Raw genomic sequence first — 26,806 nt, forward strand, 5'->3', positions numbered from 1 at the left:
GACGGCAGACGGGCTCTGCGGAAGAGACAATGTTATTCTGGGGACAAGGCACAGAGGGACCTGAACACCTAGCTATGGAAACACGTTGAACAGGCACCGCCCACCTGGAAAGGGAAGTCTTATATACCCTGTACCTGTATCAGCCATTTTCTGTTCCCGGGACGCTGGCCCTTTAAGAAGAGGTGAGTGAGCGCGCCCGCACCCTAATGCGCATATTTGAGGCCGAAGTGCCGGAGACCAGTGCAGGAAGCAAGGAGGAAGCTGAAAGAGATGCAGGGGAGCCAGGCAGAGAGTCCTGGGTCGCAGGGAGACTCCGGGACCGGCGGACGGAAGGCACGGAGGACGCACAGGAGGGGGAGTGAGAGGGACCGCTGTGGGCAGGAGGACCGGAGACCGGAGCGGTGAGTGACAGGCGGCGCCGCGGACCCGGGGAGCGTGACAGATCCCGGGTATCTGGCTGGATGCCGGTCCCCATATAAGTCTATGGGGGCCAGAATCTGGCACTTAAAAATGGTGGTAGAAGGGATAGGGGAATAGGAGCAAGTGCATTATACTTACCGAGTCACCAGCGCGGCTGTAACTGCTCCCGCAGCCTCTCATTCACATCTAGGGCCACTCATTAGCCTCATACATATTTACTGCTTTTCCCTGCCCACCGGCATCTGTGATTGGTTGCAATCAGACAGCGCCCCCACCCTGAGTGGCAGTGTGTCTGATTGCTTCCAATCACAGACGCTATATGCATCTATTGTGGTATAAAAATAAATAAATTAATTAAAAAATTGGTGTAGGGTCCCCCCATATTATGATACCTAGCACAAATAAAGCATACAGCTACAGGCTGCAGCCATGTACTTATCTTGGCTGTGTATCGAAATAAGAGGAACCACATATGACGCTTTTTTAATTATTTAAATAAATAATTAAAAAAACAGCGTGTGGTCCCCCCCAATGTTGATACCCAGCCAGTATAAAGCCCTGGGGCTGGGGCTGGTATTCTCAGGCTGGAGGAACTCATGCTTATTGGGACCCCCAGCCCTAAATAGCAGCCTGCAGCTGCCCAGAATTGCCACATCCATTAGATGTGACAAGCCCAGCACTTTACCCAGCTCTTCCCAATTGTCCTTATGTGGTAGCAATTGAGGTGATAAGAGATTAATGGCAACTCACAGCTGCAACTAAGCCGTAGATTAGTAATGGGAGGAGTCTATGAGCCCCCCATTACTAATCTGTAAGTGAAAGTAACTAAACACAAACACCAAAAAAATCCTTTATTTGAAATAAAAGACAAAAAATCCACTCTCTTTCCCCACTTTATTAGCCCCCAAAACACCCCTGCAGGTCCAATGTAATCCACAGGAGGTCCTACAACGATTCCAGCTCACCAACATCTGAATTCACATCAAGCTGTCATAGAACAATGACTGTCCGCTGTGAGCTGCAGGCAGAGACCAAGTGAGTCACATGATCAGCAGTGACATCACTCAGGCAGTTTGAAGTCACAGGTGGAGGACCATGGGAACCTCCAGCTGTGACCACAAATCCCCTGAGTGCGGTGTCCACTGATCGCAGGGCTCACACACTCTCTGCCTGCAGCTCACAGTTCACGGTCATTGTTCTATGGCCCCTCGGTGTGAATTCAGATGTAGCAGAGTTGCAATCGTCATGGGACCTCCTGTGAATTACATCAGACCTGCAGGGGTGTTTTGGGGGTTAATAAGGTATTTAAGATGGTGGATTTTTTTTTTGTATTTTATTTCAAATAAAGGATTTTTTGGTGTTTGTGTTTATTTCTTTTTAGCTACAGATTAGTAATGGGGGTCTAATCTAGGACTTAGTGGAAGCTGTAGGCTATAATTAACCCCTTATTACCATAATTTGCCACCACACCAAGGCAATCGGGAATAGCCGGGTAAAGCGCCGGGCTTGTCACATCTAATGGATGAGGCAATCCCGAGCGGCTACAAACTGCTATTTTTAGGTTGGGGAGGACAATAAGCATGGGTTTCCCCAGCCTGAAAATACCAGTCCTCCAAATAGTATAATGGCCTCCATGAAGCACTGCAAATATTATCATGGCTCCCACATAGTCTCCATGTAGTATTATGCATCCCCTATAGTTCCCCATATAGTATAATTAGCTCCACATAGTTCTACATTAAGTATAATACACCCCATAGTCCTCCATATAGCATAATACACCCAAAAGTCCTCCATATAGTTTAATGACCCCCCATAGTTACCCTTATTATAATGCACACCTATAGTCCTCCATATATTGTATTGCACCCAATAATCATCCATATATTAAAATGCAAACCCCATAGTTCTCCAAATATTATAATGTACCCCCATAGCCGTCCATATATTTAAATGCACCCCATAGTCCTCACAATATTATAATACACTCCTATAGCCAAAAAAATATTATAATGCAACCTCATAGTCCTCCATATACTAAAATGAACCCCGAAAGTCCTTCAAGTAGTACAATGCACCTCTATAGTCTTCCATGTTTTATAGTGCAACCCCCATAGTCCTTCAAATATTAATTCCATAGTCCTCCATATATTATATAGCACCTACTTAGTGCTCCATATATTATAATGCACCCCTATAGTCCTCTAAGTAGTATAATACACCAACCATAGTCCTCCATATATGATAATGCACCAGCATAGTCTTAAAAATATTATACTGCACTCCCATAGTCATCCATATTTTATAATGCCCCCCATAGTCCTCCATATATTATAATGCACTCCCATAGTCCTCCATATTGAATAATGCACCCCCATCATCCTCCAAATAGTATAATGCACATCCCATAGTCCTCCACATACACTGACGAGCAAAACAGTAACAATGTTTTGAACTTTTGACTTTCAAGCTCCATATCTAATCATTTAATACAGCTTTGAACTTGAAAATACTATCATTGTATAAATACTATCATTTTATAAACAATCTTGACTATTTCATACATAAATTTAACTTGCAACTAATTAGAATATTAGTTATGCAGATTCTTGTCATATCACTGCAGTGTTACTGTTTTGCTCCTGGTGGTGGAAAAATCTTCTTTTTTCTTTACAATACAAATTACAACCTGTTCTCACATTCCCTAACAACTCAGTGTGTTATTAGGTTGATTCCCAAGCGAAAGGTCATTGGTTCAAATCAAAGAGCAGCCACAAAGAAGATTTCCCAAAAAAAGAAACAGCATCATCCTGCTCACTCATAGCATTCTCTTGGCCAAGAAAATTGCCAAACTGCATCACGTGAGTGCCATGACAGTTGGAAGAATACAAAATGAAGTCAATTCATCCATTCAAAAGCCAAGAGGTGGGGGGGGCGGCGCCGGACATGACTGTGTAAGGACGCTTTCTCTCTGAGCTCCTCACTGCAATCCCCCATAAAACTGGTTTTTACTGCTAAAATGGGCAAATCCTCTACCAAAAAGGCTAAGCCCAGCACCATGAAGCGGCCACCTTCATCCCAGAGCAATATTGGATCCTACCTCACCCGCTCCCGGGAGCCTGGGACAGCACCACAGCCAGGACGGGAGCTGAGGCCTGCAGACCATGATCCTTTACCAGGCTCGTTGCCTAAAATCACTGCACCTTCAGAAGCCCGGAAGATGGAAGCAGCGACCGGGAGTTCCCGTGCCATAGAAGAACCCACAGCGGGAGCCATAACTGCGGTGGCTAACAGGGGAAGCCCGACGCTGAGAGAGACAGCAAAGCCTGCGGCGCCATTTCAAGATGGCGGCCGCGCACGGAGGGAACAAACCGGCGGTTCAGTAGTGGAGGTCAGGACACCCACAGCCAGTGCCTTACCTGCTACGTGTCCCATTGCAAAGCTGCAGGATCCGGTGAGTTCACACAGCTCGCGTGTGGTCGGTGCACATGGGAAGCTGGGAGCTGCGGCCGAGGAGAGCGGGGCGCACGTGCATCCTGGCACAAGCGGTGACTCACCACTGCAGGCCCGTGCACGGGAGAAGATGTCACCGCGTTGTGTAGCGGAGGAGATGAACACACCATCCTTGCACACAGGTGCTGTGGAGGGGGGGTTGAAAACGGCTGCATTTCACTCTGCTAACCCTGATAAGTTGCCTGCCTGCAGTTCACAGATGCTGGGTCTGCGTGAGGGCTCAGCAAGGGGAGCCCTAACCAGAGACTGCGGTGGTATTACATGCACCTCTCCCCTACCAGAGATTAAAGGGCCCCTGGAGAGCATTGGGGAAGGAGAGGGTCCATATAATCCCCTGGTGGCTGCAAATGAATCCTGGGGAATTCCCCAGGGGGAGACATCCCCCACCCATTCAGAGAGCTGGTCCACAGGTTCCTCCTGGGCAGAAAGCCTGGCAAGCCCAGGTGAAGAATCAAGGAGGGGCACTCTGATGCCCATGAATAGTGGGCTACAGGTGCTGGGATCTCCCCCACTCCAACATGCATTAATGCCACAAGCGTGGGGAGGCATGACTAACCCCCAGGGTACTCAGAAAGTGATATATGGTCCGGCGTTTCAGGACTCTTTTCAGGCATATGCCAACATACCCCATACTGATGCCCCGATGGGTGAGGATCGTCCGGCATCCTTAGCAGATTTGCGCTTGCTGTTACAAGCGATGCCCACCAAGAATGATATTGCAGCATTAGCCAACCAAGTAGTGGCGGAATGTAAACAGGAATTCACCCAATTGCGGTCTGGACTTTCCTCACTCTCCCATAGGGTAGATACCCTTGATGAGCGTCAATCAAATTCTCAGGTCTCTATTCAATCTATCCAAGAGACAGTGAAGATCCAGTCCAAACAATTATTTGCCCTCCAACAGCATGTAGATGATCTGGAGAACAGAAACAGACGAAACAATCTACGGGTTAGGGGATTGCCTGAGTCCATTGCCGCCCCGGATATCCCTGTAGTTCTCTGTTCAATCTTTAATAGCTTACTAAAGAGACCACCAGGAGCTTCTCTTGAACTTGACAGAGCTCATCGGGCCCTACGTCCCCCAGACCCAAAGGACCCTCGGCCAAGAGATGTTGTATGTAGGGTGCATTTTTTTGCCGCCAAGGAGGCCATCTTGCTTGCCGCTCGGAGGAAACAGAACTTATCATATAATGGTTCAGCCATCCGCATAATGCCTGACCTCTCGCGGCACACTCTGGCCCAGCGTGCTACCCTTAAGCCTCTTCTGGATGTCTTAAAAGAGAAGGGCCTGCCGTTCCGATGGGGATTCCCCTTCTCCCTATCGGTACAGAAGGACTCACGGTGGTGGATCTTACGTTCCCCTGAGGACTTTCCGGCATTCGTCGCGAACCTTGGCCTTCCCACCATTTCCATCTCAGAATGGCCTACAACGCTGCTACAGCCTTGGGTTCCTAGGGGAAAAGCCAGCACCACCAGGCCGATCCTACATAGTGATTCCAGTAGAGGGCTGCCCCCTAGAGGAGATAGGGGCCGCAGATCGGGCCGCCCTCGGCAGCAGACATAGACAAGCTTGGAGGTCGTGCATGCCTCCAGGTCCTGCATTACTTTCCGTTACTTGAGATAAAGGTCTTTTTCATTCTGACCTCAAGTCTAGTTATCGCCCGTATTGCACAAACATCTGATACTTTTGCCAGTGTTTATGGTTAACTTTATTGTTGCAAGTATATATGGAGCTCTGTTCGGTTATGTCTGACAGCTTTTTTCCCCAAATAGGTTGGGATCCCCTGTCCTGCCGAGTAATGGCGGATATGTTCCCTAGGAACGTTTGTTCGGTCTTAGTTTATTGTGCAAGGTTTTTATGCCTGCTGTTATTTTTTTTCCTCTCCCTTCTACATTCTTCTTCTAATCTCAAGACTTTTCTTCTTTCTGTCTTTGGCGGCCGGGCTGATCACGCCCGATTTCTTTTTTCATATATTTCTAATGTCTCATTCCCCTATAGATGGCGGACCTCACCATAGCTTCTCTCAACGCCAAAGGCCTCAATGTCCCGGAGAAAAGGTCGCAGATACTTTACCACCTTCATAAACGAAAGGTGAGAATAGTATGTTTCCAGGAGACCCATTTCAAACAGGGACACTCCCCAACCCTCAAGAATAAATACTATCAGACATGGGTAACCTCAGATAATCCAGACTCCCGTTCTAAAGGTGTAGCGATAGCCATTCATAAATCCCTTCCCCATCAAATCTTAAAGTGCACGACGGATAGCCTTGGAAGATATATTATCCTGTCACTGAAGGTGGGGGACCAAACACTTACAATAATCAATGCATACGCCCCAAATTTAAGGCAGGATAGCTTTGTTGCACGGCTGGTAGACGTTGCGATCCCTTTGATACAAGGTACCGTAATTTTATGCGGCGACCTTAATGTCACCCTGGACCCCACATTGGATAACTCCAGGGGGAAATCCAGCATTGCTTACTCTACCATTAAACGTATCAAAAAAGCTTTATTTCGTATCCAAATGTTCGATACTTGGAGACTACAACACCCATCCGACAGAGATTATAGTTTCTATTCCCACACGCAGGACTCATATAGTCGTATCGACTATATATTTCTACAGCATAATGCCCTCCCTTGGATACGACATACCGGGATGGGTAACATACTATGGTCTGATCACGCGCCGGTCTATTGTACGATCGAAATTCCCTCTCTCTCGACCCCTAGAGGGTCATGGCGGCTGAACGAGTCGTTGCTGCTGGATGAGCTCTGTGTTACGGATGTTCAGACCTCTATTACTAGGTTCATAGAGGACCACTCAGGGGACGACACTGCCCCCGCCTATAAGTGGGAAGCATTGAAGTGCGTTCTACGAGGCATTTTTATTAAACATGGGTCCCGCATTAAAAAAGAAAGGGCCCAAGACATAGTAAAAGCTCTTCATAGGGTTTCTGAACTGGAGCTCATCCACAAACGTGCCTTATCGGCCCCTATTCTACAGGCCCTATTACACGCTAGGATTGAGGTTAAAAAGCTGCTGGACTCTTCTTATAAACGACTATTACAGGTGGGTAAGGGGAGGTTTTATGAGTTTGGGGATAAGCCAGGCAGACTGCTGGCCAATGCGCTGAGAGAAAGGAGAGCTCATACTCTCATTCCATGCATCAAGAACTCACATGATGAACTACTTTATGCCACCCCCGACATCTCAAATACTTTCCACGACTTTTATTCTAGACTATACAATTTACCTGTTAGACCTCCTGAGTTAGGTGAGGGGCGCCCCCCCCATGCCCTCGCCATTTAGGCAACTCGACAGCTCTGTAGTTGAAGACCTGGAGAGTCCTTTTTCATTGGAGGATTTATTGGCGGTGATCCGCGACACACCTGGCAACAAGAGCCCTGGTCCCGACGGGTTTCCCGCCAAGTTTTACAAATCCTTTTCAGAACAGCTAGCACCCTTAATGCTTCTCTCCTTAACTCAATTTCAGATTTAGTCCCTTTGCCACCCCACTCCACCACGGCCCATATTTCTCTACTCCTTAAGACTGGAAAAGACCCCACGGCGTGTAGTAGCTTTAGACCTATATCTCTCCTTAACGTAGATTTAAAAATTTATGCCAAGCTCCTGGCAAATAGACTTAGCCCTCTGCTGCCTGACCTGATTCATTTGGATCAGGTCGGTTTTGTCCCGGGTAGGGAGGCAAGGGATAACACCATAAAGACCCTGGACCTGATCCATCATGCACACACCAAAAAGCTTTCCCTGATGTTGTTGTCTCTGGATGCTGAGAAGGCTTTCGACAGAGTCTCCTGGCAGTCACTTTCTCAGACACTGGAGCATATAGGCTTGGGGCCGGTGTTCTCGTCCAGGATTATGGCCTTATACCATTCTCCGGCGGCACACCTTAAGATCAATGGCACTCTGTCGAGACCCTTCTCCATCCATAATGGGACCCGACAGGGGTGTCCTCTGTCACCTTTGTTGTACATCCTGGTCATGGAACATTTGCTATCCGCCATTAGGAATAATCCAGATATACAGGGAATCAATATCGCCAATCGGGAGCATAAGTGTGCCGCTTTTGCCGACGATCTCCTCGTTTATCTGTGCAATCCCCTTAAATCTCTCCCGTCACTAATGTTGGAACTAAACCGCTTTAGCAGGTGGTCCAACTTCAAAATCAATTTTGAAAAATCAGAGGCCCTAAATATTTCCTTGCCTCAAACAACTATAGATGCTATAAAACCAAATTTCCCCTTTAGATGGCCACCCCACGGCAGTATTGGTTACTTGGGCATTCATATCCCATCCGATCTGACCAGGCTCTTCGCACTGAATTATCAAAATTTTCTGTCAAAACTTGAGGGAGACTTAGTTTCCTGGCAAAGGGGTACTCTTTCTTGGTTCGGCAGGATTAGTGCTCTCCGGATGACGGCCCTGCCAAGACTGTTATATTTGATACAAACGGTCCCGGTTTATGTTCCGGCGGCATATTGGGCCAGGATACAGCGCTTATTCAATCAATTTGTTTGGTCGAAGAAACGCGCCCGTCTAAGGAGTAGCGTCCTGACTAGGACCAAGAACGCGGGTGGGGCAGGGTTGCCCGACTGTAGGCGGTATTATCTGGCAACCGCTTACGCCAGAGTTTTAGACCTGTTACATAACTCTAGTTCTAAGCTTTGGGTTAGTCTGGCACAGGATCTATGCCCTTTATCAGTGCCGACCCTGCCGTGGACCTGGCCACTCCTTACTAAACATAAGATTAACATGTCTTATAGCACCAAACAAACACTGAAATCTATACACGCTACACCACTTCGCGATCGCCTGATCCAGCCCAGGGGTCCCCTCATGCCCCTAACGGATAACCCAGAGTTTATACCAGGGGCATCATCCAACAACTTTCTGGGCAGCTCAAAACAAAACCCTCTGAGACTGAACCAGGTAGCCCCGGAGGGTTCCCTCCTACCACTCTTGAAGATTGTAGAGAATCATACTTTTAAATTGCGGTTCCATTTTGAATACGGTCAACTTAAACATTTTATAACCTCACAAGACAGTGTTATGGCCCATCCCTCGCTTCCGACATGTTTTGAAAACCTCTGCGCGGTTTCCTCCGATACACGTCATGCAATATCAAAAGTGTACAAACTCATGACAAGCGCGACAGAGGTATCTCTTCCCCGCTTTTGTGCGGCTTGGGAGGAGGAGCTCAATCAGACGTTCGGGGGGGATCAGTGGGAGCGCTGTTTCCGTCTGACACACAGGTCCGTGGTTGCCACCAGGATGCAAGAAACTAGTTATAAAATACTTTCCAGGTGGTACAGGGTCCCAGCATTTTTGCATGCTTGGTGTCCAGAAGTACCTGATACCTGCTGGCGTTGTGGAGCGCAGGGGGGCACCATGTCCCACATCTGGTGGTATTGCCCGAGCCTAGCGGTCTTTTGGAACAAAGTACTAACAGCCATACGGGAGGTCACCGGGATCACAGTCCCTGGTTGTCCAGAGGCAGTCTTATTGTACATCTTTAATGTACCAGAAAGGATCTACAAAAAATCCCTCCTGGGTCACCTCCTTCAGGCAGCCAAGACGGTGATCCCGAGGCGTTGGAAGGACCCTGCTCCCCCCACGTTAGATGAGTGGGTATTGGAAGTGAATGTGATTCACCGTATGGAGATGGTGATGGCCCAGTCACGTGGACAGACAGTAGGGATGACCACTAAATGGTTTCAGTGGGAATCATTCCTGTCTGGCGGAAAATTTCTTGACCTAATTTAATCTCCGGTGTCTGGGTACTCTGGCCCTTTTCCCCTTGTTATCATACTCCTCCCATCCGACATATTTTGGTCCAACGGACTATGTATCAGACCCGGCCGACACACTTTTTCTTCCTCTATCTCTTCTTCTTTTGCTGTCTTATCCCTCCTTCTCTAAATATCATGACTGCTGCTCTTCTTCACCTTCCCTTTCTGTTTCATTATTTCTTTTTATTTCTCTCATGGTTTCAATTGAATTCCCATGTACTATGTTAATCATTTACATTCTGCCTTCAGGTCTACGATGGTGTTGTGTCGTTTAGACCTTTGATCTATTTCATTTGTCAAAGCATGGATGTATATTTTCTTTATTTTCTTATTATAAACTCAATAAAACTTTTAAATTGGAAAAAAGCCAAGAGGTGGATGTCCAGGTAAAATATTGGAGTCAACAAGTGGGCTCATCACAAGGTCTTTCAATTCTGGTGCAACAAACACCTAAGTGAAGGTGGCTTATATGCTTTGTAATAGTGAGATAAAAGATATCCATGCAAGCACCATGCGACACACATTACAGAAGTCTGGAGTGGAGAAACATGCCAATACCATGGTGCTTGCACCACCATGCTTCATGGTCTTCAGAGTGTACTGTGGCTTGAATTCAGAGTTTGGGGGTCGTCTGACGAACTGTCTGCGGCTGTTGAACCCAAAAAGAACATTTTTTTTTCATCAGTCCACAAAATGTTTCTCCGTTTCTCTTTAGGCCAGTTGATGTGTTCTTTGGCAAATTGTATCCTCTTCAGCACTTGTCTGTTTTTTAGAGTGGGACTTTGCAAGGACTTCAGGCTAATAGATTATCTTCACACAGGCGTCTTCTAACTGTCACAGTACTCATAGGTAACCTGACATTGTCTTTGATCATCTTGGAGCTGATTATTGGCTGAGCCATTGCCATTCTGGCTATTCTTCCATCCATCCGAATGGTATTCTTCTGTTTTCTTCCATGTCTCTGTTTTTGCTTTCCATTTTAAAGCATTGGAGATCCTTTTAGCTGGACAGCTAATCATTGTCTGCACTTCCTTATATGTTTTACCCTCTCCAATCAACTTTTTAATCAAAGTACGCTTTTCTTCTGAACAATGTGTCGAACGACTGATATTTTTGATATTTTTCAGGCAAGGAGAAATGCAAGTACATGTTCTGGCTTCAAAGCCTACATATGATCATTGGCTATTGATTAAACCATAAATAACTATCCAATTGGACACACGTCTTTTTTTTTAAAAAGTTATATACAAATCTTTATTAACAATATTAATATTTATGAGGGCACACAGTATAGACAAACAGTGTTATTAAAAACATGTGCAAACCACCGTACTAAAAGTCAAACAGGGCAGTGTGGTCAGTCAAACAATATCATCCACATGGAATATTATGCAGCGGTCATGATTATATACCACAGGCTCAGTTATGTCAGCATATAGATTTATGAATAGATAACAATTTTTAAATTACATCATTAGTATAGCAGCTTAGAGTGCAATAGATATGAAACCTTTGCTCCACAAAATATGGGTAACACATATAGATCAGTCCTGACAGCCAGCAAAAATGGTGCAGTTTATTGGCATAGATTACCATGGAATAGGCATGAAAGAGGTCAATATCTTGCCTCCTGATTATAATTAATTAAGCAGAATGAACAGCCAAAATTGCAGTTGATAGGGTGTACCCAGGAATGAGAGGAGGTAACCTTAAAAACATGCTTGCTCAAAAGGAGGCAAAGTGGATCACCCTGTTGGATACAATTAAACCTAAAGGGTTGAATGATGCAATTAGTTTTAGACATTTCCTGTAGTTCTCCGCTGCATATAATAATGGCTGTTATAATTTGTCCCTGTTACTGTTTTTTAATATGTGTTTATATTTGTTACTTTACAGGGCTGTGTGGATTGGCACAAATATCAATTTACAAGCTAACATAGCAAAGGACATCTGATTCCATGGTAATCTATGCCAATAAGCTGCACCATTTTTGCTGGCTGTCAGGACTGATCTATATGTGTTACCCATATTTTGTGGAGCAAAGGTTTCATATCTATTGCACTCTAAGCTGCTATACTAATGATGTAATTTAAAAATTGTTATCTATTCATAAATCTATATGCTGACATAACTGAGCCTGTGATATATAATCATGACCGCTGCATAATATTCCATGTGGATGATATTGTTTGACTGACCACACTGCCCTGTTTGACTTTTAGTACGGTGGTTTGCACATGTTTTTAATAACACTGTTTGTCTATACTGTGTGCCCTCATAAATATTAATATTGTTAATAAAGATTTGTATATAACTTTTTTAAAAAAAAGACGTGTGTCCAATTGGATAGTTATTTATGGTTTAATCAATAGCCAATGATCATATGTAGGCTTTAATGTAAATTTTGGGATCATGGTTTAAAAATATTGGAACTTATGACATTATGGATCCTATTCAATTAATGGTGTATATGTTCTGGCTTCACCCTTAAGGGCCACCTTATTCACACCTGTTTCTTCACAGAATGATTGATGTCACTCATTTAACGCCACACTGCTATTATTTTGACCCCCCCTTCAATTAATTATTCAAATACACAGACTCAAAAACCTGCAGATCATCAAGAATCTACTCCCCCAACTGGTAAATTGTTTGATATGTTGTAATGTAATTTATACCAAACAGAGTTAACAATCTAACACAGAAACAAGAGACCAGTTCAGTTCACCAGAGTAGATAGGATATCTCAGAAGGTGCGGTGCACGGAAAAATATCAGGCCTGCTCCCAAACAAAAGAAATCCAGATTAATAATTTTTTTTGTTCGAAACGCGTAGACCAGACGGTGTCTATGTTAACTTTTGTAAGAATAAAACAAAGGTTTTAATGTACTATCTGCGGATGCTGGTCTTTTTCTAATCTAGAATGAACAATCTGGTTAGACATATTGGACTGCTATTATTTTGAACACTGTACCGTTCTTTATTGCTGTCTCTAGTCCTAGTGTTAGGGGCTATTTAGAATGAGCTCTTCCATTTTTTGATGAGACTTCTAACATTAGGTTTTTTTCTGGTTTTGTCACTCTTCTAAGGCCCTGTGCGCACTTACCGGATTTTGCCGCGGATTTCCTGCGGTTTTGCTGCATGTTTCGTTGCAGAAAATGTTCATAACATCTCTGCAGTGAATCACCAGCAAAACCTATGGGGAAAAAAAATGTTGTGCGCACTAGGTGCATTTTTGACAGCTGCATGTTTTGTTGCGGGAATCACTCCATTGACTGCAATGTAATCGTGAAATCCCGCAGGGAATAACGCAGGCAGCAAATTCTGTGCGGTTCATTGCGTTTTCCTACGTTATTCCCTCCGGTATTTTGCGGTTTACCTGCGGTAATGTACATTGCTTGCCTGCGGTTTGCAGGGAAGCGATGTCATTATGACAGGAAGAGGAAGTGGAGCAGAGAGTAAACACACACACAGATCACAGACATCACAGACATAGAACACAGACACAGACATATAGAATACACATAGAAAGCAAACGGAAATATAGAAAAAAAAATACAGGGGCTCCGCTGTATATTTACCGTCCAGCCGAGGTAAGCACACAGCGGCGGCCCGGTATTCTCAGGCTGGGAAGGGAGAGGGGCAGGGTTAATGCCCCCCGCCTCCCTCTCACCTCCCGCAGCCGAGAATATTAGTCGCAGCTGCCCCGGGACTGTCGCATCCGCATCCACTATGCGGCAGTACCGGAGTGTCCCCAGCTCTTCTAGATGCCGTGATGCAGTGGCGATCCAGGTAATGGCGGCGGATCGCCGCCACTAAGTCCAGGCTTGATCATGGCAGCGTCTATGTGACAGCTGACATGATCAACCCGTAAGTAAAGTGAAAAAACACACACCGAAAAAACCTTTATTTTAAATAAAACACAAAAAAGCCTCATTCACCCGTTTATTAACCCCCCCGAAACAAAGCTCCGACGTAATCCACAGGTCCTGCGCTGCTTACATCCAGCCGCGACTGACACTGTCACAGCGCTGAATGCAGGCTCGCAGCGAGACAGCAGAGGTAACCACAGGGCATTTCCCACGGCCGGTAATGTGAACTCACTACCGACCGTGAGAAATGCAGCGATCTGTCCTGTATCTATCTATCTATCTATCTATCTATCCCTCTATCTATTCTTCTATCTGTCTATTTATTTATCTATCTACTATCTATCTCAGAAGAAAATTATTTTTTTTTTCAATGTGCTTTATTGCATTGAATGCAATAAAACACATGTACGAAACCGCAAGCGGCAATACCGCGAACAATACTGCGGTAAAACCGCAGCAAACCGCATGCGGTTTTCGGGTGCGGTTTGCCGCGTGTTTTTACCGCGGCTGCGTTAATCTTTCAATGCCTGCGGAATTTTCTTGAGAAAATTGCATTTTCCAGTGCGCACATAGCCTAAGACTGGAACATGCACTGGGTACTGTTTCTTCTTGTAGTGATCCAACTGCTGTAAGGAGTCTTACAGCTGAGAAAACGCTTGCAGATACGTTTTCCTCCAGAACAAAGAAAAATGTCCCTCTTGCGCTATCCATAGGTGGTTAACTTGTAAGTATATGGTGGTTTGTCTATTCCTTTTAGTCAAGACTCAGATGTGGCTAACTCACTGGTCATGTTTCTAGGCTCTTTTTATGAGTTAGATATTGATTTACCCAATAGGAAACAAAAGGTTACATAAGAAAGATAGTTTTCTTCCTGATAGAGGAGAGCTAATCTGCATGCCAGGACACCATAGCCAGGCATTGTCTGGTGGTAAAATCTCCTTCTCCTCAGGACTGCATACAGTTAGGTCCAGAAATATTTGGACAGTGACACAAGTTTTGTTATTTTAGCTGTTTACAAAAACATGTTCAGAAATACAATTATATATATAATATGGGCTGAAAGTGCACACTCCCAGCTGCAATATGAGAGTTTTCACATCCAAATCGGAGAAAGGGTTTAGGAATCATAGCTCTGTAATGCATAGCCTCCTCTTTTTCAAGGGACCAAAAGTAATTGGACAAGGGACTCTAAGGACTGCAATTAACTCTGAAGGCGTCTCCCTCGTTAACCTGTAATCAATGAAGTAGCTAAAAGGTCTGGGGTTGATTACAGGTGTGTGGTTTTGCATTTGGAACCTGTTGCTGTGACCAGACAACATGCGGTCTAATGAACTCTCAATTGAGGTGAAGCAGAACATCCTGAGGCTGAAAAAAAAGAAAAAATCCATCAGAGAGATAGCAGACATGCTTGGAGTAGCAAAATCAACAGTCGGGTACATTCTGAGAAAAAAGGAATTGACTGGTGAGCTTGGGAACTCAAAAAGGCCTGGGCGTCCACGGATGACAACAGTGGTGGATGATCGCCGCATACTTTCTTTGGTGAAGAAGAACCCGTTCACAACATCAACTGAAGTCAAGAACACTCTCAGTGAAGTAGGTGTATCTGTCTCTAAGTCAACTGTAAAGAGAAGACTCCATGAAAGTAAATACAAAGGGTTCACATCTAGATGCAAACCATTCATTAATTCCAAAAATAGACAGGCCACAGTTAAATTTGCTGAAAAACACCTCATGAAGCCAGCTCAGTTCTGGAAAAGTATTCTATGGACAGATGAGACAAAGATCAACCTGTACCAGAATGATGGGAAAGAAAAAGGTTTGGAGAAGAAAGGGAACGGCACATGATCCAAGGCACACCACATCCTCTGTAAAACATGGTGGCGGTAACGTGATGGCATGGGCATGCATGGCTTTCAATGGCACTGGGCCACTTGTGTTTATTGATGACATAACAGCAGACAAGAGTAGCCGGATGAATTCTGAAGTGTACCGGGATATACTTTCAGCCCAGATTCAGCCAAATGCCGCAAAGTTGATCGGACGGTGCTTCATAGTACAGATGGACAATGACCCCAAGCATAAGCCAAAGCTACCCAGGAGTTCATGAGTGCAAAAAAGTGGAACATTCTGCAATGGCCAAGTCAATCACCAGATCTTAACCCAATTGAGCATGCATTTCACTTGCTCAAATCCAGACTTAAGACGGAAAGACCCACAAACAAGCAAGACCTGAAGGCTGCGGCTGTAAAGGCCTGGCAAAGCATTAAGAAGGAGGAAACCCAGCGTTTGGTGATGTCCATGGGTTCCAGACTTAAGGCAGTGATTGCCTCCAAAGGATTCGCAACAAAATATTGAAAATAAAAATATTTTGTTTGGGTTTGGTTTATTTGTCCAATTACTTTTGACCTCCTAAAATGTGGAGTGTTTGTAAAGAAATGTGTACAATTCCTACAATTTCTATCAGATATTTTTGTTCAAACCTTCAAATTAAACGTTACAATCTGCACTTGAATTCTGTTGTAGAGGTTTTATTTCAAATCCAATGTGGTGGCATGCAGAGCCCAACTCGCGAAAATTGTGTCACTGTCCAAATATTTCTGGACCTAACTGTATGCTCAGTAAAAGATTCTGTTTTGTATATTTAATTAATTTTCAAATCAAGAGCGTAATTTAAAAAAAATCCTAGGGCTCCCTTGCAGTCACTATGAAGAGCTAAACATCTACTGTACTTTAGCTGAAATTATATTATGTAAAGCAGGGGCATGGGGCAGTAGTCACGGACAAGGGATTCCCTCCAGTAGGTGCCCCAGCCCCACTTCACAGGAAAAGTGTTGTGGTCTGGGCTGGGTGTGTAGATAGGTGCGGTGCTGTTCATACTTTTCAGGAGGATGCTTCTCGCCATTGTCTTGGGCAGGCCAGAACCGGATCGTGGAGGAAACGGAGAGGGAGACTGATAGTTCTTATTACACAACAGTTCTTTACTATACAGTCTCTGGATGGCAACTTTACTCGAGAAGTAGCGGGCACACATCTCATAGTACATTTCATTTGTATCAATCACCAACAGATACATTTCCTCTAAGTTCACCTCAGCTGTTATTTGTGTGGATGTTCCCAGTCCTCCTACCACAGCCCAGCCTAGCACAACAGAGCCGTCTTTGAGAGTCAATCCAGTCCCTGTGCAGTTCTGCGTCCTCCCAGCAACAGGGGGCAGTGACATTCTTGGATCTGCCCCACTGGACTGCTTACTCGCCTCGCGTGCACCAGTCTCTACCCACAAGGGGTGCTACGGCCTTCGACCAGTCCTAGATGTTTCAACGGGTTTTCATTTTTGAGTTACAGCCACCCTCCATGTGTCCATGTTTTCTCAAGCTACTCTTGTTCAATCTTGCATTGCAGCCTCCATGAGTCACCCATGAACTCTAAGATGGAGTCTGTCTTTCTCCCTCAGCACTAGCTCTTCCACCATGGGCTAATCCCAACTGCCAACTATCACTAACCCTACAGTCGGTTTCATAATATTAAAAGATTAATGTTTCTGGCCTCAACATTTTGTAGCTTGAAGCGGGATTCATAAGGCCCCAAAATGTAATATGTTCACTTGCCAATGTATTCTCTCATGGGAAAATAGAGTTTGGGTTTTTCCAAATGTTAGTTCAGAAGGTCCTGAGGGTTGTTTTTGTACACTTTACCAAAAAATATAGGTTAAGAGTAAGAGATGGAGGATGCATCTGATTATAGCACTGTAACAGTAAACTTATGTTCTTTGTCAGTCCGATATCCCCTCCCCCTCTTATTGGGCTCTTGGGATTTAAAATAAAAAAGACAGAGAGGCCTCCACCTCCCCCGCATTAGTGCCAGCTCCCTGCTGCTTTGCTGGACTTTTTTAGCTGCCGAGGTGACATCATATTGACAACATGCATCACCCAATCACTAAGCTCATGGCTTGTGCTGTCCACATCATCTACAAAGCCACTGAGCACATTGATTGCCTGCAGTGGTGATGTGAGCTGTAGACATGATGTCACCTCTGCAACCAAATCAAAGAGACTGGAGCATCAGTGGGGAGCCAGCACTGGAGCAGGAAAGTATGAGTACTATCTTTCTTTATTATTTTAAATTGCAGGAATTGTTTGGGGTCACTATTTCTAAAAGTGGCAAACTACTTTAACCCCTTAACAACCGCAGGCAGTAACGTTACATCCTAGCGGTCATAGTGTTAATCTTCCCCGGCTGCTGCTGGCAGATCGGCACACATCTCAGCTGATTTGTACAGCTGACATGTGTGTCTGCTAGGCACGAGCGAAATCGTTCTCTGCCCGTGCCTTTTAACCCCTTAAATGGCGCTGTCAAGATGTGACAGCGCCATATTTACGGCGATAGCGGTAGTTCCGTACTCACCATCTGATACCAGAAGTCATGTGACGTGATCACATGGATCCAGTAGTTTTCATGGTAGCACAGGGTCATGTGATGAGTGCTGTGCTCACATGACTCAGATCCTGGAAGAAACAGCCGAGTGCTGCTTGTTACAAGAGATGATCATTTCTCCCGGTCTGAGCGATGCTGCTCTGATTGGGAGAAAAGAATGAGCGATCACACTGCTGATCGTTATAGTCCCGTAGGGGACCCAGTAAAATAAAAAAAGTTAAACAAAGTTTTAAAAAATTAAAAAAAACAAAACCTTAAAGTTTTAATTCAATTTCGCCCCATTGAAAAGTAAAGGGTTACAAAAATAAAAAATATACACATATTTGGTATCGCCGGGTTCAGAAATGCCTGATCTATGGAAATGTAAAATCAATTAATCTGATCGGTAAATGGCGTAGCAGCAAAAAAATTTCAAACGCCAAAATTAAATTTTTTGGTTGCCACTAGGGCTGAGCGGATCCGAATTTTAAAAGTCCGGTTCCGCGCGGTTTCAAAGATTTTCGGGTGTCGGATCTGGATCCGTAATTCCGGGTGCAGGATCCGGATCCATCACTGGGGAAAATAATTGAAAAATAAAGAAAAACAGAAATAAAACAGCGTTTTATACTTACCGAGACTTGGTGTCATGGCTGCACACTGCTTCCGGGTCGCGCATTCACTTCCTGTACTGTGCATCGTATACACACAGCTTTCCGTGTTTTCCTCGCCCACCGGCCATCCTCTCGTCTGTGATTGGTTGTAGGCACACACGGGCCCAGCCTATGACAGTATCTGGCTGCCTTGCCGCAATGCTCAGTCATTGTCTGCACAGCCAGCGGTCTTGCTCTATGGCCACTGGCTATGTAGCAGAGCTGAAGCGGTGTGGGACCTCGTGTGGATTACTCCTGAGCTGCAGGGTGTTGGGGGTTAATAACATAGTGAAGGAGGGTGTGTTTTCTACTTTATTCCAAATATAGTATTTTTCTCTGTGTCTGTGTTTTTTTAATTTCATTTACAGGTTAGTGTGATGCAGGTATCTCATAGACTCCTGTGCTATTGTAGCGCCCCACAGGACAGGTGCATTTAAGCTACTTGTCACCGAGCCGTCGACTATCGTTGTCACAGGCGGCCTAGCCCGGCTCCGTTGCCCCAAGGCGTACAGAAGATGGTTGGGGAAGGATGCTGGGGGTAGTTGTGAGGTGTTTGTCGTGATGCCACCTATGGTATGAGGCCAGGGAATGGGCCGCTGCTGCTTTTGCTTTCCTCCGGGGCTGATGGTAGTAGCAGCCAGGGATAGTATTGCTCCCCACAGGTGGCGCGGGCCCCGGGGAAGATGAAGAAGGGAGTAGTATTGGGGGCACGGAGCGGCAGTACCGGTAATAAAGAGTCAGAGTCAATAGCTGTGGTTCCAGGTTGTTTACTCACTTTTAGTGCTGTGACGCTCACCCAGGTAATACTGGTTACTTGCTATGATGGGCTCCGTCGAACCCGAATCCCTTTAGAGATCAGTCTGGTTCGGTGTTCGGTGGGTTTTCTCCTTGTATCGTCTGTCTGTGGATCCCCTGGCTTGAAGTTATGAGGGGATCCTGGGTTTCACGAGATGTACTCTTGTCCCTACTGTATATGCAGGTACCGCGGTTCCGGTATGGGGTCCGGCTTGATGTGAGACCCCGGATTCTCTCTGGCACCGTGCTGTCGGGCTTTGTGTGGTCAAGGAGGCTTGAAACTTTCCCCATCCAGGCATATTCTGGAAAACCAACGTGAAGTATGATCTTCCCTAGGGTCCTTCCGCCCTGCGTGGCGTCGGTTCCGTGGGGAGCAGATTCACTCTCCCCGCGGCAACCGTGTGAACTTTCTCCTCCTTCCCACCGGAGCACCCGTGGATGCCACTCCTTCCTTTCTCTCCTGCTGGAGAACTCTCTAACTGTTGTGTTGCCTCCTGACTCCTCCTGCTGGTTGCACCTCCCTTCTCCCAGGTCCTAAGCTAGTGGGACTGGGGCTCCTGTTGAGGGCATCCTGTTAATACCCCTCTGTCGGCAACCACTTTATTACCTGATCCTAGCCCAGTCCCTAGTGGGAACAGGGCAACCTGGTGTATATTTGAGTGTGAAACAGGGCCGGACTGGGACTAAAATTCAGCCCTGGCAATTGGAGGTACACAGGCCCAATTTTTCGCGTGTTGAATGTGTAATATCTTTGTGCACTTGTAGGTTGTGTAACACGACCATATAACATGCAGTCACGGCTGCGTCTAGTACTACAGCTCAGCCCTATTTCTTGCTCTTAGTAGCAGGACCTGGTGAAGCCGCTATTTTCCCTACAGAGCTGGGTCTCGCAAATAATGTAGAGGATGCTGCTCTCCATATAATGCCTTATCATATAGCTGATGGGCAGGGATACAAAATCAGATCCCCCTGAACTAATATTGATGACCTATTCTACAGACAGGTGATCAGGGAAACTGTTGTTACCGGTGATAATTTTGGACACATACCACTTAGGGAATGTGCAATGACATTTTTTGGGGGCACATCCCACTATGGAAACTACTATGAAAAATACTGGAATGACCATATGCATCTACTCGCTGTGCACAGGTTCAGGATTTTGAGCATCTTTTACACATTTCAGGTTTCTAAAACCACCAAGTGATTAAAAGAAGTGACCGCTTCATTCTTCTGGTGTTTTCCACTCGGAAAACGTTCTGTATTTTACAATGAAAATCAATGGGAAGGCTCGGAAGATGCCGGAATCTACAACTTCCAGCTTGTCCATAACAATAGTAAGGAGATGCTGGGAGTTGTTGTCATCAGACTCCGGACCACACAGGAACCACAATACTGATAAGACACAGGCAGCATCACAAATAATCATTTACATCCAGGTACCTTTATAGGTGACATCTTCTGAGTCGCTCCCACTTTTTTGTCTCCACGCAGTACAGACGCCATGATGAGGTTTCATGCCCACAGCTCATCTCTGAAGAGCTCCCTCTTTATTCTTCAGCAGCACTTCCCCACACAGCACCTTTAAAAATAAAAGTATCATTATACTGCCCCATAAATATAAATATCTCCCATGCTGTGCCCCTGAATAAATAATTGCTGTGCTTCCTTCACAAAATATCCCCCCCACACTGCCCTTATCCAAAATACCTCCCACACTGCCTCTTTCCATAATGTCCCCATACACAGCTTCTCTCCATAATGTCCTCTCCCCACTGGTCTCTTTATAATATATCCCCACACTGCCTTTCTCCATAATATCCCCCATATTGCCCCTTTTTTATAATTATTATTATTTTTATTATTATTATTATTATTAATATTAATAATAATAATAATTTATTTATATATTCCTCCCAAACTGCTCTTTTGTAATCCCCCCACCTACACACACACACACACACACTACAATGCACCCTCCATTACCCCTCCCCCCACACACAATACAATGCACCCCCATTACCCCTACATACACACACACACACACACACACACACTAAAATGCACCCTCCATTACCCCTCCCACCACACACACACAATACAATGCACCCCCATTACCCCTACCCAAACACACACACACACTCACAATACAATGCAGCCTCCATTACCCTCACACACACTAAAGCAGGCTTTACACGCTACAATTTTGCTACAGCTATCTCGTTGGGGTCACGGAATTTGTGACGCACATCCGGCCGCTGTAGCGATCTCGTAGTGCGTGATTCCAAGGAGCGATTTTGGATTATTGCAAAAACGTCCAAAATCGCTCCTCGTTGACATGGGGGTCCGCTTCCAATTATCGATACTATCGCTTTGCCGTTGTTGTTCCTCATTCCTGCGGCAGTGCACATCGCTGTGTGTGACCCCCGTAGGAACGAGGAACATCTCCTTACCTGCCGCCAGCCACAATGTGGAAAGAAGGAGATGGGTGGGATGTTCGTCCCACTCATCTCCGCCCCTCCGCTTTCATTGGGCGGCCGCTTAGTGATGTCGCTGTGGCGCCGAACAGACCGCCCCCTTAGAAAGGAGGCGGTATGCCGGTCACAGCGACGTCGCTATGCAGGTAAGTACGTGTGACGGGGGTGCCGGATTTTGTGCGCAAAGCGATATGCCCGTTTTGCACAAACAAAGGGGGCAGGTCGCATGCTAGCGATATCGGTACCGATATCGTAGCATGTAAAGCCACCCACACAGAAACACACACTACAATGCACCCCCATTACCCCTACACGCACACACACACACACACAATGCAATGCACCCCCTTGCCCCTACACACACGCACAATACAATGCACCCTCCATTACCCCTCCCCCCCACACACACACACACAATACAATGCACCCCCATTACCCCTACACACACACACGCACAATACAATGCACCCTCCATTACCCCTCCAACCCCCCCCACACACACACAATACAATGCACCCCCATTACCCCTACACACACAATACAATGAACCCTCCATTACCCCTCCCCCCACACACAATACAATGCACCCCCATTACTCCTATACACACACAATAGAATGCACCCTCCATTACCCCTCCCCCCACACACATAATACAATGCACCCCTATTACCCCTCCCCCACACACACAATACAATGCACCCCCCATCACCCCCTACACACACACAAACACAAATACAATGCACCCCCCATTACCCCCTCCCCACACACACACACACACAATACAATGCACCCCCATTACCCCTCCCCCCACACACAAAATACACTACCCCATCACTACACACTCCTGCCTCCCCCCTCCCTCGGAATACAGTAACCACCCCTGCCTGTCACAAGGCTGTTCCTTCACAAATGCTCCCCATTATGTGTCCTCAGCCCCTCCCCACTCATCCCCATTAATTAAACCCATCTCTTCGGCTCCTCCATGGAGCGCTTACCGCTGGCTGATGCATCCTGTGTGGCGCCTGCAGCACTGTGATGACGTCAGCAAAGTGCTGATCTCATCACGTTGTTGCACGTTGGGGGCGGAGCCCAGTCCCGGTGCACTGTTCAAATGTATTTACGTCTGAAAGACGTCAATACATTTGGATAGGAAGGAGGAAGCTGCAGTCACCTGTACCGCGACCGCCGCGCTCCTCAGCAGTGTGTGCATGCCAGGCACACTGTCACACAGCAGGGCCGGCACAGCACAGCACGCTGCTTTCCTGGTCTTGCTGCAGCTAGTGTGCCCAGCATGCACACACTGCTGAGGAGCGTGGCGGTGACTGCAGATACAGCGGCCCATTACAGGGCCGGCCCATCTGGCATTTGCCAGAATTCCGAATTGCCCTATAGTCAGTCCGGGCCTGGTGTGAAATGTGGTGAAACCAGGACTGACCTCCTCAGGAACCGAGTTTAGCATTACACCCAAATTTGAGTGCAATACTCTGTAGCAACTGAGGCGTCAGGGACGCCACACTATCACACAAACCTAGGGTTTAGTAGCAGCTGTGCGTTGCTATTAACCCCTTATTACCCTGATTGTGACCGCTCCAGGGCAATCGAGAAGAGCCTGTATTGCACTGGGATTGTCACATCTAATAGATGCGGCAATACCAGGCGGCTACGGGCTGAGATTACCAGCCCGCAGCCAGCATTATCTTGGCTGGGTATCAAAATTAGGGGGGACCACATGTCGTTTTTTTTTAAATTGTTTATTTAAATTATAAAAAAAGCCGCATTACCGACACAGCCGCGCACACTTCTGACAGGAGCATGCATGCGTGTTTCTGTGTACATGCACGCTCATGTTCAGAGAGCGCAGGCTGTGCAAGCTGATGTCATTTCAGACTTGTACGAGTCTGACAGCACATCACCGCCACAGCTGAACACTTCCGACAGGAGCATGCATGTGTTTCTGAAACACATGCATGATCACCATACTGATCCGCAGACACTTGCACTGCTTTCGCCACCCACCGGCCATCCTGCCACCTGTGATTGGTTGCAGTGAGCTGACACTCAGGGTGGGGGCACCTATAGCTGCAACCAATTACATGAGCCGGTGGGCAGGCAAAACAATGAATGTTGAATTGTCGGCTCCGGAAGGGAAAAGCGTTACCCGGAAGGAGTTTGCTGCCATGACACAGCCTCAGGTTAGTTCATCGCGCATGCTCCTACCCCCGTATGCCTTCCACAAACGTTTTTAATCTCCGGATTATGATCCCCATAGACTTATTTTGGCACCGGAATTCGAAGCAGATCCGGATTTTTTTTTTCAATCCGGCAGAGATCCGCCAGTCCCGAATTTTGGTGGATTCGATCAGTCCTAGTCGCCACAATTTTTCTACAAAATATCTACAAACTCACACCGACCTCAGGAATCACAACGACACATCAGTTTTACCATATAGGTAACACAGTGAATAAAATATCTCAAAAACAATAGTGCAATCGCAGTTTTTTTGCAATTTTTCTGCACTTCGAATTTTTTGCCGTTTTCCAGTACACTATTTGGTAAAACGCATGGTTTCATTTAAAAGTACAGCACGTTTCGCAAAAAATCAAGCCCTCACATGACCATATTGACTTAAAAATCAAAAATTTACGTCTCTTGGAAGAAGAATGGACCAAAATCGTCCGGTCTTGAAGGGGTTAACTTGTTCTTCATGGGTTGGTCTAGGCCCCTACTTTAAAGGGAAATCGTAATACTTCACCATGCCATGACATTTTGGACAATTTTTTGCTTCCAACTTTGTGGAATAGTTAGTGGAAGGCCCTTTTCTGTTCAAGCATAACTGTGCCCCATGCACAAAGGTTTATAAAGTCATTGTTGGGTGAGTTTGATGTAGAACTTGCACAAATTCCTGACCTAAACGCCATGAAACACTTTTGAGATGAACTGGAATGGAAAATGTGAGTAAGGTCCTCTCATCCTAAGGCTGGACTCACACGAATGTATGGCATCCGATGCGAGAGCATCGGCTGCAATATGCTAATGACCCCCGGCTCATGCTCTGCTGCGAACGTGAGACGAGTGTCATGCGACTGTGACCTGATCTTGCAATCGGGTCACAGCTGTGAAGTTGAGGGTGGAGGAGAGGGAGGGGTCCATCCATTGTCAGCCTGTGCGTATATCGCACTACACTGGGATAACATCCAAGTGCAGTCCGATGTTTCACTCGCACCCATAGACTTCAATGGGTGCGAGTGATATGCCTCTCGCAGAAAATCGCAGCATGTTGCAACATTTCTCACATCCAGAATCGGGATGCGAGAAAAGCTGACCAACTGCTCTCCCTCATTGATTGACATTGGTCAGAGTGCAATGCGAGATTTTATCGCATTGCACTCGTCCATTTTTCACGCTCGTGTGAGCGTGCCCTTAATCAGAGTCTAACCTCACAAATGATCTTGGGAGTGTGAGTTCTGTTCATTTCATTTCAGTATGACCAGATACAACCCCCATTCACTTCAATGTCATTGAGTGCGCCAATGCCATACACAATCTTTATGAATAACACTTTATCGATATTTTTGGTACTTTTTAATTTCTGAACATGGCCTGGTATGAAATAATGTATGCCCATGGACTACACTGAAAAGTAAATCTCCATTATTTATGACTATTTATTGTCCCACTGTCAGTTTAGATGCTCAACTTCCTTGCAGCGCCACCTCACGGTAAATTAAAGTATTCCAAAGTGTCAATTCAAATCAATGATCTGTCTATAATGCAGAAAAGTACAGTTCCTCTACATCAGTGTTTCCCAAACTCCAGTCCTCAGGGCCCCCAACAGGTCATGTTTTCAGGATTTCTTTAGTATTGCACAAGTGAAAGAAAAAGTGGCAACTTCTGATGTCTCGATAATGATTCCATCACCTATGCAATGCTAAGGAAATCCTGAAATCGTCATCTTTTTGAGACCCTGAGGACTGGAGTTTGGGAAGCACTGCTCTAAAGCGAGAAATGCTCATTTCAACTGAATTTCGCTCTGGCAAAGTGACAAGAATCCTGAGCAGGTGCCTTCTCACTATCTGAGATTTCTTAGAGGTATATGTGTCGCGGGCGGAGGAGGGGACGCCGCGCTCTCCCACTGCTCGTGTCCGGCTGCCGCTGCTGCTGCTGCGGCCTGCTGCTGCTCGGTGGCTCGAGCGATGGGCCGGATCCCGGGGACTCGAGCGGCGCTCCTCGCCCGTGAGTGAAAGGGGATTGGTTTTTGGGATGATTTATTGTCCGTGACGCCACCCACGGTTGTGGTGATTATGTGGACACCACCGCTGCTCTGTATGGGGATCCCGGGAGTGATGACAGGGAGCAGCAAAGTTGTTGGTTCTACCCTCCGTGGGTAGGGGGTGGTGGTCCCGGGGCCCAGTGATGAGGTGGGTGATGAGGGATGGCGGGGCCGGTGCAGGGCTTGGTGGGGTGCAGGGACGCGGGGGCAGCGCTGTGCCTCACGGCACTGTGGTACTCACTCAGCCTGAGACGGTGACACAGTTCTCGGTAAAACAGACGGCTGGAAAGACGGTTCCCATGGACGGCTGCACTTGCTTTTCCCCAGTAGTTGACGGTGACGGTCCCTTTTCCTGCACCTGAGATGATGATGGTAGCGATGGGTTCCCACCGGTAACCCGCTCCCCGACTTGGTTATGGGCCGGAGGAGCCCTACTTTGCCCGCAGGCGCTGGCCCTGAGAAACTGGTGCCCTGGCGGTGGCGGTGTCTCTCTCTAACGGTCGGACTGTTGCCTTCAATCAGGACTTGGTTGTTGGGAGACCCAGAGGTCCCCTTCACTGACGGATTTGGCAAATTCACG

The sequence above is a fragment of the Anomaloglossus baeobatrachus genome, chromosome 3, assembly GCF_048569485.1.
Source record: "Anomaloglossus baeobatrachus isolate aAnoBae1 chromosome 3, aAnoBae1.hap1, whole genome shotgun sequence".
NCBI classification, from domain to species: Eukaryota; Metazoa; Chordata; class Amphibia; order Anura; family Aromobatidae; genus Anomaloglossus; species Anomaloglossus baeobatrachus.